The sequence below is a fragment of the Mauremys reevesii genome, linkage group 5 (assembly GCF_016161935.1).
Source record: "Mauremys reevesii isolate NIE-2019 linkage group 5, ASM1616193v1, whole genome shotgun sequence".
NCBI lineage: Eukaryota > Metazoa > Chordata > Testudines > Geoemydidae > Mauremys > Mauremys reevesii.
Window position 1 is genome coordinate 111,917,202 of NC_052627.1, and position 11,398 is coordinate 111,928,599.

Consider the following 11,398-nt stretch of genomic DNA (forward strand, 5'->3'; position numbering starts at 1 on the left):
CCGGGTGCTGCAAGGGGAGTAGAGCGGCCAGCATGGAGTGCTCCCGGCCTGTTACACAGGGGCCCAGCTAGCCACCTTTGGGTCCATGAGCCTGCTGCCCTTCAGAGCCACAACCACCAACTGGAACACATGCCGCTGCTCCAGCCTCTTCCATTCCCCTGCGCTGCAGGAGGTGAGTCCCACTGGCGGGGGGCAGTCACCCAGCAAATGGTTCCTGCCACCACCTCCCTGTCCCCAGCCTCACTCCCTGCTTTGTCCTAGTGCCATCCCCTGCCCTTCGCTCACTGCCTGGCTGTCCCTTCACGTGCTAGAGGAGCTTACTGCTCACCCCGCTCATCCTCACCTAAGCTTTGCAGTGTGAAGGGTGAGGAAGGCCTGGCAAAGTTGGTGTGGGCTGTTGACTTTGGAAAGACAGAGATGTGTGGGTCATTTCCCGCTCCCCCCCCCCCCCTTTGCCCTGGTTAAACTCTGTTGCAAACATTTGAGCTTTTTTCCTTTCCAAACCTGAGGAAGAAAATCTCTCACTGTTCTTGCCCCTTTTGGTGTGTGCAGTGCTTAATTTGTTCCAGAGCACCTCTTTCATTACAAAGCAAGCCCTGAAAGGGGTTGGGCTTGTTTTGAGAGGCAGTGCCACTTTTTTTTTCTCCCTTGTGAGACTTGGCAACATTCATCCCTACACCTTACCTCTCTCTCTCTCACTGTGGGACCTCATGGAGGGTTCTCCATGGAGAACAGGATCCACCACTGCTGCAGCTGTTAAGAACAATGGTCAGGAAAGAGTATATTTTATCTGGACAGTAATATGTATTTCACATTGAGGTGTAACAGTTTTGAAAGAATCAGTTGTTAAATTCTGGCAGCATGTCACCCCCTGCGTTATCTACCACTGGATACAGACTGCAGGTCAAATGTTACTGTTCTCACCCATTTTGAAGCACAACACTTGGGGATTCTGGTGTGAATAGTCACATTTACAAAATCATCATTCACTTTCCAAAAATATATTGCTGCAAAAATTTCTACTGGCAAACAGATTTGCAAAAAATGAACAAAAGAGCTGCACACAGACTTGACTGAAGCAAATTCAAACTTATAGTTAAGTGACTAGCCATGGCAAGGTTTTGAGTTATTTGGCTTGCTCTATTAAGTGGAAGGATTTCCTATGAACACCTTTCAAATGTTGAGCAATACAGCTACTTCCTTTTCTGAAAATTCTGCAGTTGTAGCTGTAAAGTACAGTCACTCTGGTATTTTTCTAGAGAACTGATTTCTTCAGGGGTTCTCAGCCAAGTATGTGCTCATTCCTTGGAAAGTACAAAATAAAATACAGCACCTTAAAATAATCTAATATATTAGCCTTACCACTCCCTGTGACTGAAAGTAGAAATGATAATTATCCAATCAAGTCATTAGTCACAGTGGTGTTGAAAGGTTAATCTCTGCCTTTTGATTCACAGTGCTTGCTGGTATATATCTTAGAAAATCAACTACTGTACTTGCACATATAGCACATAATGAATAAGAGAAGATGACTGAGCTTAAATATAATGATGATCCCTTAAAGTCAGGAAGATGGAACAAGATGATTAGGGTACATAAGACTCTGACTAGGGTAGGAAGGGGAATTCTCTTAGCAACAGCCCGAGATTTTTATTATTACTTTTACTATAGCTTTGTTATAGGTATAGTTGGTATCACACAATTGTTCTAAATGTCTCTTCGCATTTACTTGTTGTCCAGAAACAACATTGCTTTGGAAAGCTTCATAAAAAAATGTGTAGGCATTTTCTGACTTGACTGAATTTGAGATTGGAGGAAGCCCTATTATACCTGCTAAGCTAACCTATTAATGAGGCACTTCAGATCTGTCAACTCAAGCACACCTTTAGCTAGAACCTTCACATGCGAGGCTCAATTTTGGTCACCTTTATAGAACTCAGCTGGAAAATAGAGGGAGCTGGATGCATTTCCCCTTCTCTGTGCCATGAGTCTCAGGGAAGCACAGGTACTGCTCCCTGCTAGCACCCAAATGGACTCTAGCTACCCAAAAAGAGGCAGGGTGAGGTTAGGACCACTGACATGTGCCTTCCTTGCAAATCAGACAGCTGGCTAGGCATTTAAAGGAGCACACATTGCATCCACTAAAAGAGTGATGATGGAACTACAGCTGAAGCTTGTACTTCTCAGATGGAGTTCTGGCAGAGAGATCCTTTCCTGCTGTGATCCATGGTTTGAGAGACAGAATCTGGTCCTGGTTTTGTATGAAGTCCTGAATGACAGGGGGCTCCGCGGCGCAGCCCCGCCCAGTCAGGCGCCAGCGGGGCCGCGGGGAGCGAGCAGCGGGGAGCAGCGCGGACTGCAGGCGCGACTGCAGGCGGCAGAGCACAGAGCACGGCTGGGCTGGGCTGGGCCTCTCCGCGGAGGCGGAGCGGTCGCGTCGGCGGCGGCCGCGGCCGCTGCGTCAGTCATGCCCTGCGGGAGGCCCAGCCGGAGCAGCGCGCGCCCCCTCCGCGGTCGGTGCGTCCTCAGGTCGGTCCTCCGGACCTCCGGTGGCCTCCGCGCAGGGCGGCGGCAGCGCTGCCAGCAGCGCGCCCCCACCCACCGCAGGAGGCGCTACATTTTTTTGCCGCCCTAGGCACCAGCTTGTTTTGCTGGTGCCTAGAGCCGCCCCTGCTGAATGACTCTTAGCATCTACCCCACACTTGGGGGGAACATATAACCGTGAAACAAGTTTAAATAATGTTTAAATTAAGTGTACTCAACTTGCTGTTACATACATGCTAGCTAACCAATTCATGAAACACTGCCTCAAATTTTGTAAGCAAAATATTTATCATTTTAACCACACTCCTGCTCACTTGACTTTCTCACTCACTACATGTTCCCAATTAAATTGGAAGGTATGTATGGATATATTAAGTATCAATGCAAACATATAGGAAAGACCAGTCACGTGAAAAAATCTGAAAACATTCTATTAGATGTAAAGGGCATCATATTAATATCTTGCTTGCCAAAAGAAAGTGGAGACAATCTCTACATTGTGTGGAACATTAGCTGAGGAAAAGCAATACTCTTTTCCTGCAACAATAACCCACCCACCTTAAAATTTTCAACTTCCCACCCATGCAATAGTTGATACAGTTTTAAAGTTAGTGCAATAAACTCGAACATTGAGGATGCAGATTTAAATAGATTCTGGTATAAATAAAATATGCAAGGCAGGGTAGGGAGAAACAGCTGGATGCATAAAAGTAGCTGGCCTTGTTGGCCTAAAAAGACCTAATCTTGTTTAATTATAAAGGCTAAGAAAGTTTTGGCTTGGTTAATACTTGGATACCACCTAGTGTTGTCTATGATAGCGGTGGCTACTATGAACTATGTTATCATTTTTTAAATACAGTTTAGTCATTTATTCTAGACCCAGTGCTCTGCCAAAACACAATCTAAGGCCCTGAGCCTGCCAGTTCTGCGTGGACTGACTTGTACACCTGGGAGGAGCTCTTTTCAAGATCAGGACTGAACTCAGCAAGCAATACAATTCAGACACATATGCCATGTGGTGAAGAGGCAATGGGTAAAATCCTGGCCCCACTGAAATCAATGGCAACATTATCATTGACTTCAGTGGGGCTAGGATTTCACCCAATGAATTTAGAGTTAAGCAGTGGAGTAGCCTGTCATAGGGTTATGCTAACCAAGTTGGTGTCTTGCCTCCTTTTCTAAGGTCTTAATAATAAGTACATCAACAATAACATCATTAATCTGTACTCAGGCTGTGTTGAACTGAACTGGTCAGCTCACAAAAGCTAACCAAGGTTAAGATTCAGCTACACCTCCAAAAAAAAGAAGAGTCCTTGCAACATACATCTTTTGTTAAATCCATTGCTATCATTACCTTGTGTTATGGAGCTACTCTTGCTGGTTTGGTTGTACTTTTCTTTCCCCTCCCACCCTTTTAGTCTGTCATTTTTCTGTAATTAAAAAGAACAAAGAAAAGGCATTTTCTGCAAAAGTTGCAAGCCAAAGGCCTCTCTTACACCTATGGACTATAGTGACATCAATGGGGATGTATACTTGTTACTAAGAGCAGAATATTGTTGTGTTAATGTGTTATGTAGGAGGTTGTAATTGGACAAAATTCAAATTTATGGACCTGTCATCTTGCATTTACAGTAAGGACTATCAACATTTGCTTATGTAACCCACACACCTTCTGGGTGTGGTGTTCTGTCCCATCTAGTGGCCCTGGTACCACTTACAAGAGAGAAAGTAATGAGTTTGCTCTACAGCCTTGGCTAAAAGGCAGTTGGCTTTTAGCTCAAGCAGTAGAGGCTCATGCACTAAGCTTCAGAGGTCCCCGGTTCGACCTTGTCTGCTGACGACTGGGGTTTGTTGGTGTTACACTTACACAGCAATGGGTAATAAGAATATAAGAACAGACATGCTGGGTTAGACCAATTGTCCATCTAGCCCCCTGTCCTGTCTTCCGACAACAGCCAGTGCCAGATGCTTCAGAGGGAATGACCAGAACAGGGCAATTTCAAGTGATCCAGCCTCCATTGTCCAATTTCAGCAACCCCAGAGTGTGGGGTTGTATCCCTGATCATCTTGGCTAATAGCCATTGATGGTCTTCACCTTCATTAACTTATCTAATTATTTTCTGAACCCAGTTATACTCTTGGCCTACAGAACATCCCCTGGCAACAATTTTCACAGGTTGACTGCACATTGTGTGAAGTACTTTCTTTTGCTTGTTTTAAACCTGCTGCTTATTAATTTCATTGGCGACCCCTGGTTCCTTTGTTATATGAAGGGGTAAATAACCACTTCCTTATTCACTTTCTCCAACCATTCATGATTTTATAGACTTCTATCATATCCCCCTTTAGTCGTTCTTTGCCAAACTGAACAGGTTCTGTCTTTTTAATCTCTTTTCACATAGAAGCTGTTCCAGCCACCTAATCATTTTTGTTGACCTTCTCTAACTTTTTCAATTCTAATATATCTTTTGTGAGATGGGGCAATGAGAACTGCACACAGTATTCAAGATGCGGCTGTACCATCAATTTATATAGGGGAATTATGATATATTTGGCAAATAAAACAATATAATACAAAGGAACTGAATTTTTCCTATAGGCATAGATGCACATATGTTACATGTACTATTTTACTACATATGACCTTAAATTAATGTTAATATTAGTCCTTCAGAATCACTGTAAATAAGCTGGATCATGTACCATTTATAGCTGAACTTCCCTTTTCCAAGGTTAGCTACACATACAAGTAGGCATTATTAATAGCATTAATGTACCTATGTTGTGTGGTCTTGCACTGACAGGCCCTAATGGAATGTACATACAAAAAAGGTCCTCTCCTTGGACTGTCACCTTGTTGTGGTAGAGAAGTTTGTGTCCCAATGGACCTCAAAACTATGTCATCCAGAGTCTTGGATTCCTGGTAGGACTACCCTTAGTGAACAGTTCTGAGGTGAGGTTCCAGACAAAGCGTGGTCCAAACTTCTCAAGAGCCCAGTGGTGGAAGAGGTGTATTTGAGGACCTGTCAGTTTTCTGCTGCTGTGAAGGCAGATTAGGGCTGCAGCAGGACAGAGACTTCCAGATGTCTCAGACTTCTCTGCCCTGAGTCCAGGGCTCCTTTCTGTGAAGTTTCATGAGGTTGCCACCTGCGCACTAGCTCCCCCACCATTAAAAGATTTCACACATTGGCCTATGCCAAGGGTGTTAACATCTCTCACTAATAAAGTCCTGTGGTGATGGATGAGGAGTGGTGGTGGGCACAGAAACAATGATTGCTGGGAGTCCCTAGTCACAAATCTGCATGCAAGTGGTGGTTGTGTTTTGGTCATCCTGCAGTTGGACTTGTGAGACAGAAGCATCAACTGGCAGCTGCGGCCATGACTGAGTAGTCCTTTTTAGGGTTCCCTCTGCTCACTGTGAATGGGGAAAAGGCTAGAAAAGGTGCCCTAAACATAGGCTGTCTCAACTACCTCCTCCACAGCTGGATGGCCATGTTTAGCAAGATCACTCTACCTATGGTCAGAACATACGAAGCAAAATAATGAATGTAACCACTTGGTTCGCACTCTCATGGATTCCTCAAGCAGTGACTGTCCTGAAAGAAAAAGTGCCACGATAGCTAGAGAACTTGCAAGATAGGACATCAATATTGCTGCCCTAAATGGGCAGATGAAGGTCAACTGAAAGAAGATGGAGATGGCTATACATCCTTTTAGAAAGGAAAGTCATCTGAAGAGAGGCATATTTATGGGGTTTTGTCATCAAGAACAAGATTGTTAACCAGTTTTAGAACTCCCTATCTGTATTAATGAATGTCTCATGACTCTTCATCTTAAGCTTAGTAACAACCAGTATGCCACAGTCATTAGTGCATATGCTCCCATCCTTGACAACGATGAAGACAACAAAGAGATTGCGCTCTTGGTGCAGTCTTGATTGCCACACTCAAGGAAGATACGCTTATCCTGATGGGTGACTTCAATGCAAGAGTTGGGTGACACCCTGAACTCTGCAGAGCCACTATTGGGAAAGAAGGGGTGGGGAAAGTCATTTCTAATGGCATTCTCCTCCTCAGCAAATGGGTGGAGCATGATTTGCTTTATCATAAATACCATCTTTAGATAGAGGGACAAATATAAGATTACTTGGAAACACCCACATTCCAAACACTGGCATCTTCTTGACTATGTCATTGTCAGATCCCGTGATTACACTGATGTAACATATTACACGAGCCCCAAGAGGTATGGATGACTGCTGGACAGACAGTTGTTTAGTCAGATCAATCATGAACATGCAGCGGCACTACAACATTGTAAACAATGAAAATGAATGTGAAAGAGATTTAACATTAGGGCACTTCAAAATCATGCTAGTTGCAAGACTCTTCAGCAGCGCCTCATTGAGAGGCTCTCTGACCTACATGACAACATCAATGATATCCACACACATTGGGAGGAGTTCAAGACCATTATTCACAAGGCATGTTCTGAATTGATTGACTACCACCATTAGGATTGATTTGATGAGAACAAGGAGGAAATCCTAGCACTTATTCATCAGAAGAGAAGCACATTTTGCACTTGGCAAAAAGAACTCTCATTTTTGCTGGTTAGAGGGTTCAATCAGCTTAAAGCTGTAGTTCAAAGGAGGTTGTGTGACATCAAGAACCAATGGTGGCAAGAAAAGGCCATGGAGATCCAGAGCTTTGCTGATCAGCATGATGTGAAAAGCTTTTTTTCTAAGCAACAAAAGCCATCGATGGGCCAAGTTCAAGTGGCACAACCCCTCTGCAATCTGAGGACAGCACCACCCTTCTTAAAAACAATGTACTCCTTAAGCAGCGTTGGAAGGAGCACTTTGAGATTCTATTGAACCACGAATCTGAAGTCTCAGCTGCCACCATTGAGTTTGTTCCTCAGCATCTGGTAATAGAACCTCTTGCCTATCCCCCCATCTTTGGAGGAAGTTTGGCAAGCCATCACTCAGACTAGAAACAACAAGGTGCCAGGCCCAGATGGCATCCTCATGGAGGTCTTCAAAACTGGTGGAATTGCACTAGTGAAAATACTTCATCAACTTCTTGTTAGGATTAATGAGGAAATTCCACCCGACCCAAGGAATGCCAATATTGTGACCATTTTTAAAAAAGGGGACAAGTCAATGTGTGGGAATTACCAAGGCATTTCCTTGCTCTCCATTGTCAGGAAGATCCTTGCTCATATCCTTTTGAACAGTCTCCTCCCTCTTGCCAAAGACATCCTTCTGGAATCCCATTGTAGTTTCAGACCATGTCGGGCACCACTGATATGATTTTTGTTGCAAGACAGATCCAAGGGAAGTGTAGAGAACAACACCAGCCATAGTTTATGGCCTTTATTTGACCTAAATAAGGCATTTGATTCCATCATTCATGAAGCATTATGGAAGGTGCTGTCTAGATTCAGTTGTCCATTGAAGTTCATTCGCTTTCTCAGGCTACTTCATGATGGGATGACCACCACCATCCTCTGTAATGTATCGGAGACGGACTTGTTCACCATCCATACTGGTGTTAAACATGGCTGAGTTATCGTCCCAACCCTTCCACCCCCCATCTATCTTGCCATGATCTTGAACCTTATTTGTGACCACCGTTCTTCTGGAATTGGGACTGAGTATCACATGGGTGGCCAGCTCTTCAACCTTTGGTGTCTTCATTCTAAAATTAAGGTCACTAGGGCTGGTATTACCAACCTGTAGTATGCTTACAACTGTGCTATCCTCGTACACACCGAGGCTAACTTGCAGTCCACCCTAGATCTTTTCTCTGGCGCCTATCATAGCCTGGGACTTTTCCTCAACTTTGGGAAGATTAAGGTGCTCCACCAGCCTACCCCAGCACAAGTTCCTCCCCATTCTCTCACAAATTGTCACTGGTGGTGAATTTCTGGAAAACGTTCAGTATTTCCCTTACCTTTAATAGCCACCTCTCCCAGAGAAGCCAATCTTGATGTGGAGATCGAACATAGGATCCATAGGATCCATTAGTGCATCCTTTGGAAAGTTGATTCATTGTGTCTTTATTGACAGAGATCTGCAGATGAAAACTAAAGATCCTGGTCTACAATGCAGTAGTCATCCACATCTATGAGACACATGGGTGACATACCGAAGCCATCTTAAGCATCTGGCGTGGTACCAACAGCGCTGCCTTAGGAAGATTCTCCATATCAGATGGGAAGATTGTCACACCAATGCCAGCATTTTGTCTGCAGCTAACATCACCAATGTTGAGGTGAAGATTATGAAACATCAACTTTGCTGGGCTGGCCATTGTGTGCAGGCTGGTACTCATCTTCTGAAGCAAATCCTCTTTTGTCAACTTAGTCAGAGTCAGAGGACTTGCAGCAGACAGAGGAAACACTACAAGGGCACCTTGAAAGTATATCTTAAGAATGGAGACATTGGCCTCACAAATTGAGAAGAGCTGGCTGGCAATTGACTTCAATGGCATTGCATCATACATCAAGCCTCAGCCAGTTTTGAAGAGAATTGCCTTTCTTAAGAGGCTAAGAAATGGCAGTGGAGGAAGGAAAGGGTACAGCATCCCGGCCAGCAGTTGTGTTCTCTCCAAGCAACTACCTGTCTTCGATGTGGAAAAAACAGTAGAGCACAGATTGGACTCCTCAGCCATCTTAAATCTCATCATTGACTCCCCTGCCCACCCCCACAGACATCATCCTCCTATCTAGGGATAGCTGCCACTGATGACACAGAAGATAACATCCTGGGGTTTTAAATTTTGGTTTTGTGCCTCTTTAGGATTGCAAGTCTTAATTTATGACTTTATATGATTAATATTTCAACTGTACTGTTGCACAAGTGTGTGTGCGTGCAAACAGGTTGCTTAAGGAAGGAACACAGGAACCACAACCCTGGGTCAGACCAGTAGTTCATCTAGTCCAGTGTTTCTTAAACTTTACTGCAGCCTGAACCCCTTCCGTTCTCAAAATATGTTCTCGCACTCCTTATCAAGAATCAAAATATGTTCTCGCACCCCTTATAAAAAAATCATTGAAGTAGGTCAGTTCTTTAAACCTAGATATATTTTTTTGTTTTTATATTACAGTAATTGTTAAAAATGTATAATGTTAATACACACATAGGTTTGATTAAATTAAGTAGTTGTACTTACTTGCCTGTGCTTAACTTGTGTTTTCGATGATTTACCTTGTAAAAAAATCTGGCATGTCTCGCACCCTCAGAAAGGGCATCTTGCTCCCCTAGGGGGTGCATGCATCCCAGGTTAAGAACCACTGATCTAGTCTATATAATGCTGTCTGTTACTGTGGCCAGTGCCAGATGTTTCAGGAGAAGATGAAAAGAACCGAGTCTGAAGTGAACAGTCACAGTATCCTTCCCATAGGGCCATAGGAGAAGTTTCTTCCTAGCCTCTATCACCTTGGGCTAGTTTCTGTTGCCATTACTCACGTTGAATTAGTACTTTTAGTAAATGGGGCTTCAGGTTGCTACTGAACATTAATAAGGACATCAGAATTTGTCCCTTGCATTTGCTATAATGTGAGAGTTTTCATCTCTTAAAAAAAAAGTCTGTATAACATAATTGGATGTTCTAATTCTCCATATAAATGTCTAATCCTTGTTTTTATATATTTAAATTTGTACCCAGTTCTCCATCTGCTATGAATAAAAGATTTTGGTGAAAAAAATGGTTTGCAACCTGAAGGAGGAAGAGAGTTCATTTTAAATACTTTGCAGACAGGAGACTTAAAAAAAAATCTTTTATAACATAAAAAAGAACATCTGTGGACCAGTTGGTTTCTTGCTGAATCAGCCAACTCGATGTGATACTGCTTTTGGCAGTTTCACCAGTCCTGTGTAGTCTTCCATTCTGTCACTTCCATGAGATATTTATTATTGAACATGGATGTAGGTTGGTTTGTCATATACATCATGTTTTAGCACTCTGACAGTTTGCTAATTTAATAATTAAAGTGATGGTTAACAAAAGTGGTGCAGTTTTTGAATATTTAATAAACTAGGATCAGCTTATGTTCAGATATATTCACCACTTGAAAAAAGTTAAACAATGTGAAAGTCTGACAATGTCAATGCTTCTTTTCTGTGACTCATGGTAGAATTTCTTCTACATCCTTTAAGCAGGAAATGTAAATCTGAACTATACAAAAATAAAGGAAATAATTATTTGAAAATAGGTCAATATCAGAAATATATTTTAATAGGGGGATTATTTGGTCATGAAAGATGTTCCATTGATACCACAGAAGTGTCTTTTCTATTCACAGAACAAATGCAATGTGGAGAACAATGCAAATTTCCCCATGATGTCCTAAGAATCTTTCAACTCTCATTTGGAGGCATCACTTCTAGAGATAAGATGAGTTGAGACTACATGCCCATCCAATCCTGAGCTTCTCTGCTAACAAGGCTCCAGTTGGTGGTATGTGTGACAGTCACTTTTTGTATAATGTAGACACCTCTCCATTAAGAACCATACTAGTACCACTAACCAGTTTCACATGGGCCACTCAGTGTGAATTTTAGTCGTAACTAGATTTGAATCAATGCTATAGAAGCCAAAGTCTGTACAGCCTATTACCAATGCACTGAACCAATAACCCCTATGGCAGTTCTTAATAGTTTATAGGTTTGACATAATAATTCTAAAATCGTGGGGCCTGATTCTGCTTTTCTACTCTCAGATACCGAGGTGTAAATCTGTAGTTATTCCACTGAAGTCAACAGAATTATTCAGAACTTATACTAGTGTACCCGAGAGCAGAATCTGGCCCTTGCAACACAGAATGGGCTCTACTATATAATTAAGTT